The following is a 6000-nucleotide window of genomic DNA, read 5'->3' as shown; positions in this document are numbered from 1 at the left end:
CATTATGGTTCCGATACGGGGTAAGGGGAGTACACCACCACCCAATTTTTGTAGACATACTTACAGATTCTAGAGAGTTTGTACATCTGTAGACAGTTTAAGAGAAATTGCAGTCCTTGATTATATCCAAATGACAATTATGCGCTCCATAAATATCAGCGTGACGTACTTACTTCTCACCACTGGAATTCCGCTTTGCCATATGCCCATTAATTTCTGGATTGGTTAATGACAGGATGGGTATTTCAATAATGATCACATAAAAATCACATAAAAATGAACACTTCAACTAATTTTTAATACACATCAATAAAGTACAGTTGACAAATACAGTACATTGTTATAACTTGCATTCTCTTCTACAGTTTGTGAAGCACTGTAGATCTATTGCAAGTTTTCTTATTTAATCTCACCGACTGAAGTTTGTGTTCTTAGTGTCACTAGTTGCAACGCATATCAGCACAACACTAAATTGCAGAATTTAGAGCTACTTTATTGCGACTACGGTCATTTCAGTTGGATAACGCAGACTGGCGAAACCTCTTCACATTTTACAGTCTGCGTAACTTCAAGTCGCATTTTCTATACTGTACTTCTGGTTAGAGCCATCAAACACACTTTTCACGTTTCCTTACACACTTAACACGAAACACGCGAGCTGTTGTGGCAAAGTCTTCCTTCGTGGTTCGGCACTTCAGAATAGCTCCTTCCGAATCCTGGTGTCGACTGGAGCACCTGAATCTGCAATGGAATGATTAATGTGTTAACAAATAGCATGTACTTCTCTGAAACAGTAATTAATGTACACTTTAAACTCAATCGATATATAACTGGAAAAGTGCACTCAACAAGAAAATTACAGTAAATACAAATACTGTCGTGCAATTTATAAATCAGTTGCAGTAGTGACGTCGTTGAAACATAATAGGAAAGCAGGTAAGTTTACAGACCGACAGAAAACATGTACACATGTACACATTGAACACTTAAAAAGTTCTCAATGCCCTATAGGTATACGTGAAATATTGGCAGACAAAACAGACGAGATAGTCTAGATCACAAATCTATACTGTAGATGAACGGTTGCTAATTTAAATTTGTAGGTGGCCTACACTGGCGTAAACCGATCGTCTAAATTACAAGGTGGTGATGTTAAATTGGAGACAAACTTCCCAGTAGGGTCCCTGACAGGAAAAGAAGCAAAACAAAGGCGTCCTGTATCCAGGCTACCGGTTTCTAAGCGTACCACAGTCTGTAGGTGGTGAAGTGGAGGTGTGTCTCTAGGCCCTTAGTTCCCAATCGTTTATTCACCAGGGACGTAACAAAACCAGAATACAAACGTATCAGAATTCTACTTAGAAGACCACAGAAGCAAATAATGAAGTACTCAAGGAAGAGAGACGAAAATATAGAGCAACAAAAAATAAACCTAAATCAAATAGCACAGAACCAATCGACCGTAGCTGGTATTTGAGGCCGGTTTCCTTGGCAATAATGAGTCGAGAAAGCCTTTCCAGGAGAAAGGAAAGTGGCAGGTCAACAAAAAATACTAAGCAATCAGTACACTGAAGGTAAAGTCTTTTGGGTTAGTAGGTAGCTTCATATTTCTTCAATACAATCGCTGTTTGGACACTTCTACTGAATCCTCTGGATCTTGTGGTACCCATGGTTGGCTGAACACTGCCCAAGACTAGTATCGAGTTGTGTTATAAAGAAACTTCCGGTGCTAATGCTGAAGAAGTGGGGTTATTGCCTAAAATTCTTGTCATTAGTGGACTCTGTTGTTGGACAAAGCGATCGCCGGCCGCTGGTGACGTTACAGCCGCAGGTTTGAATCCTGCCTCGGGCATGGATGTGTGTGATGTTGTAAGGGGCTGATGACCCCAGCGTTTAAGTCCCATAGAGCTCTGAACCATTCGAACCATTCGAACCATTCGAACCATTCGAACCATTCGAACCATTCGAACCATTCGAACCATTCGAACCATTCGAACCATTCGAACCATTCGAACCATTCGAACCATTCGAGAAAGGGATCTTTGCTGAAGAGGAGTTATTGGTTGGAATTCCTCCATCTCCTATTGGTGGGCCACCGTCATTGGATAGAAGCCTAACGGGCAGAGCAAGAGAGCGAATGTAAAATACTGTCGTAGGTGGAGGTGGCTTACAGGGCGTTGCTTGTATTGCTCACACATCGCTGTGGTGTATTCAGTTCCTTGATGGCGGAAAGCCACGAAGCCGGAACCTTACAGCCGTCCTCTATTGTAGTTAGATTCGTTCTTATCAGAACGAATGTTCTTGTGAGTGTTCTGATAAGAACGAATGTAACTGCAATGGAGAAGACGGCTATAAAAAACAAAACTTTGTCTTCGACAGCGGGTTTTCAGAGACAAGGGTATCGTCAGGCGTGCCTCAGGAAAATGTAATGGGAACGCAGCTATTTTCTGTAGGCGTAAATGATGAGGCAGAAAGGGTGCTTAACAATCTGTGCCTGTTTGCTGATGATACTGTGGTGTACGGGGTGGTGACTTCTGTGAATAATTGTAAGAGGATGCAAGGTAAGTTACAAAGTTTCTAGTGGATGTGCTGCAGGGCAGCTGGCTCTACATGTAGAAAAGTGTCAGTTAATGGAGATGCGTAGGAAAAACAAATCTATGATGTTCGAATATATAATTATCAGTGTGCTGCTTGAAAGTCACGTCGGTTAAATAAGCAGGCGTAATGTTGGAAAGCGATAAGAAATCAACGAGCATGTAAGGATTTTAAAAGGGAAGGTGAATGTTCAATTTCGGTTTACTTTAAGTATTTTAAGGAAGAGTGGTTAATCTACAAAGGGACCGAGTATAAGACACTAGAATAAAGCGTTCTTGAACACTGGTCGAGAGTTTGAGATCGGATTGAACGAAGACATCCAATCAATTCAGGCGTGGCTGCTAGATTTGTTTCCGTTAGGTTAGAACTACATCCAAGCATTAAGGAGATTCTTCGGGAACTTAAAATGTGAAGGCGACTTGAATTTAGAGGAACACTGCTGAGAAAATTTAGAGAACCAATATCAGAAGCTGACTAGAGCGGTTCTGCTCCCGCCAAGGTACATTTCGTTTAAGGGTCGCGAAGGTGAGAGAAATTAGGGCTTGTACCGAGGCATGTACACAATCGGCTTTCCCTCGCTTTATTTGCGAGTGGAACAGCGAAGAAAATGGCTAGAGGTGATGCAATGTTCCCTCCGCTACTCTCCGTACGGTGGCTTGCGGACTATATATAAAGATGTAGATACGAGTGTAGAGCACTATGGAATATTAACATTTTAGATACAATATCATTCTGTACAGTTGATGTGTGTCCAATGTTGTTTATAGGCATGAGTCTTAATTCAATGCGAAATTGTTTTTCCATCGTGCTAAAGTTAAATGAAGCAGCGGGATAAAAGCAGTAATGTGTGTATAGCATTGTTAGTCGGGAACCCCATCTGGGGCGTTCGGCTACCTGGTAAGTGTATGTGACGCCACTTTGGCAACTTCGAATCGAAAACATTACTAAGGTACTGGAGGGAGTGCATGAAGTCTTTCCCTAAACTCAAAGAAAATATTGTTAAGTAGATGTGCTGGATATAGCTATGCAGTTTGTTTCCCATGTTAGCTTAAATCATGATGTTTCTTTAAGAATACACTTCCACATGGGCTTCCAATTGTTTCTCGTACAGTGCCTAGGCGATAACCTGTTTCTCTCCGTGTCGTCGTCGTCAACATCTCTTCAGTTACCACCTCTACAGCACGTCCTGTCTCTGCCGTAGGATTTCTCACCTCGAGAATTGGTGAACTGAAAACTGCCATTAACGTAAAACCACAACGTAATCCGAGAAGGGGTATGTCTGGTGAACGTGTTGCCAGTGACGTTGGGCCGTCTAGCGATCCATCTGCCCGGATAGGTTTCACGCAATAACTGCTCAATAAAAATTCCTTTATTATGGCGATGCACCATTTTGTTCCACACCACCCATTGCTGGTATTTGATTTATGGGCGTAAGGGCGCGGTACGCAGCATAGTTCTCTACCTAACGTCCCGTTATCTACTGCTGGAGACTATCAGATGCCTTAACGACTGAGAACGTTTTTACACATTCTCAACAAGCTGCCACGCCGAGCTACTTATGTGTACCTATGCACGGTCGGTTCGTGACATCAGACCGCTGGGCAAGATCGCTGAGTCGCGCCAATATACGTTGGAGAGTTTCTTGTGGGGGAACTGTTGCCGCTGTTTATTTCATTTATCTCTAGCGCCAACAACTTGTCTAATTTCGGTCCTCTTCCTTCTGTACTGAAACAGTTTCTGTGATTTCGAATTTATTTGGCTTCTTTACACCGTAGCGTATTAATTATTAAACCTTGCCGTAACGGCGGTGTCAGACAAACAATTTGGTGGTTTCCCGGTCCTAGTGTGCGATCAGCTACTAGTGATTTATCCGCCTTGCTTCCTGTCTTGAGATCGAATGTACACTGGGCGACAAGTGCATGGGGTTTTATACAGGGTGTTTCCCCAAGACAGTGCAAAAATTTAACATAGAGAATGCTTCGCTGAACAAATTGTGGTAGGGAACCTGGGGTGCGAGAAGCCAGCTTAAGGAAATATGGAAGTAAACTTGTCTACCGCTTTGTCTAGCATTACTGTTTTCAAGCTTATTTACAACTAATATCCGTACAAGTTGCACATACTGTGCTGTTTACTTATATGTACATTGTTTATTTCCTGCAAGGAAACGAGCCTGATTACCAGGAAGTCATGATACAGGTTTTGTCTAGTCGTAGGTAAGGCTACTGCTTTATCGTATCTATAATGTCCCATGACAGAACATGCTATGAAACAACAGACCCTTTTATTACTCAATACTATTCAGAGCCGTACAGTACAGTATTTCCTGGTCGGTAGATTGGAAGGGAGGGGGTCTATAACATGGCCTGCGAGATCATCTTATTTGAATCCCTTTGATTATTTCCTATGGGTATATCTAAAGTCACTTGTGATAGAGACTCCAGTGGATACGAAGGTGGAATGAGTTGCTAGAATTGCAGCTCCCTATGACGCGATTCGAAACACAGCAATGATATTTGTCAGGATGAGTCACCATCTTGCTCGCCTAAATTATGCTTTCATTGAGGCTGATGGCAGTCAGTTTCAGTACATTTTGTGAGAGAGTACAAACAGTACGTTCATTGCGGCAATGATAATATTTGCAGTTAAATGTAAAAAACGTAAATGGTTCAAAAGGTTCAAATAGCTCTGAGCACTGTGGGACTTAACAGCTGAGGTCATCACCCCCTTAGAACTTAGAACTACTTAAACCTAACTAACCTAAGCACATCACACACATCCATGCCCCAGGCAGGATTCGAACCTGAAACCGTAGCAGTCGCGCGGTTCCAGACTTAAGCGCCTAGAACCGCTCGGCCACAGCGGCCTCCACAAACGTAAATGAAATTGACTATGTGATTTTGTTCCTATTATCTCCTTAAGCTGGATGCTCCAACCCAAGGTTCCCTACCTCGTTGCTCAGTGGTGCATCCTCTATGTCCTGATAAATTTTTGCACGCTCTTGCGTAAACACCCTGTATACTCCTGCTGCGGCAAGTGGCGGACTGAAGTCCTTTGCCGTATTCAAATGTTCACATAACTTTCTTATTGATACAGTGTTTAAACCAATAGGAAAGGCGCAAAAATATTTGAACACTGCATAGGATCTATGTCCGCTGCTTGCCACAGCAGGAGTACATAACATCCCGTGCACTTTTAGCCAAGTGTACATAAGAAATACAATAAAACTTAAAACACACAACACCTAAATACTAAAAAAAATGTATTGCCCTGAAAGGTCTCTGTTGGATTCCTTTCGTGTTAATTCCTTAAATCTGTTATTTACGTCATACATTCCACTTCGAAATTTACTGTGGTGTTTCTATCTGAGAGGAGACTGAGCAGTCGAACGTGTTACTTTTTCACATAATC

At 42.1% G+C, this 6000-nt stretch overlaps 1 protein-coding gene across 1 annotated transcript in view; it reads right to left on the bottom strand.

The window, feature by feature from the left end:
- Positions 1–279: 279 nt before the first annotated feature.
- LOC126284953 (uncharacterized) overlaps positions 280–6000 on the bottom strand; it is a 37921-nt gene continuing 32200 nt past the window's right edge. The window contains exon 3 of the mRNA XM_049984229.1: positions 280–741. The gene's annotated coding sequence lies outside the window, so the exon portion shown is untranslated. The remainder of the gene's footprint in view (positions 742–6000) is intronic.

The sequence above is a fragment of the Schistocerca gregaria genome, chromosome 1, assembly GCF_023897955.1.
Source record: "Schistocerca gregaria isolate iqSchGreg1 chromosome 1, iqSchGreg1.2, whole genome shotgun sequence".
NCBI classification, from domain to species: Eukaryota; Metazoa; Arthropoda; class Insecta; order Orthoptera; family Acrididae; genus Schistocerca; species Schistocerca gregaria.
Note: the sequence above shows the minus strand (reverse complement) of the source record. Positions and strands in the feature narration are given on the sequence as shown.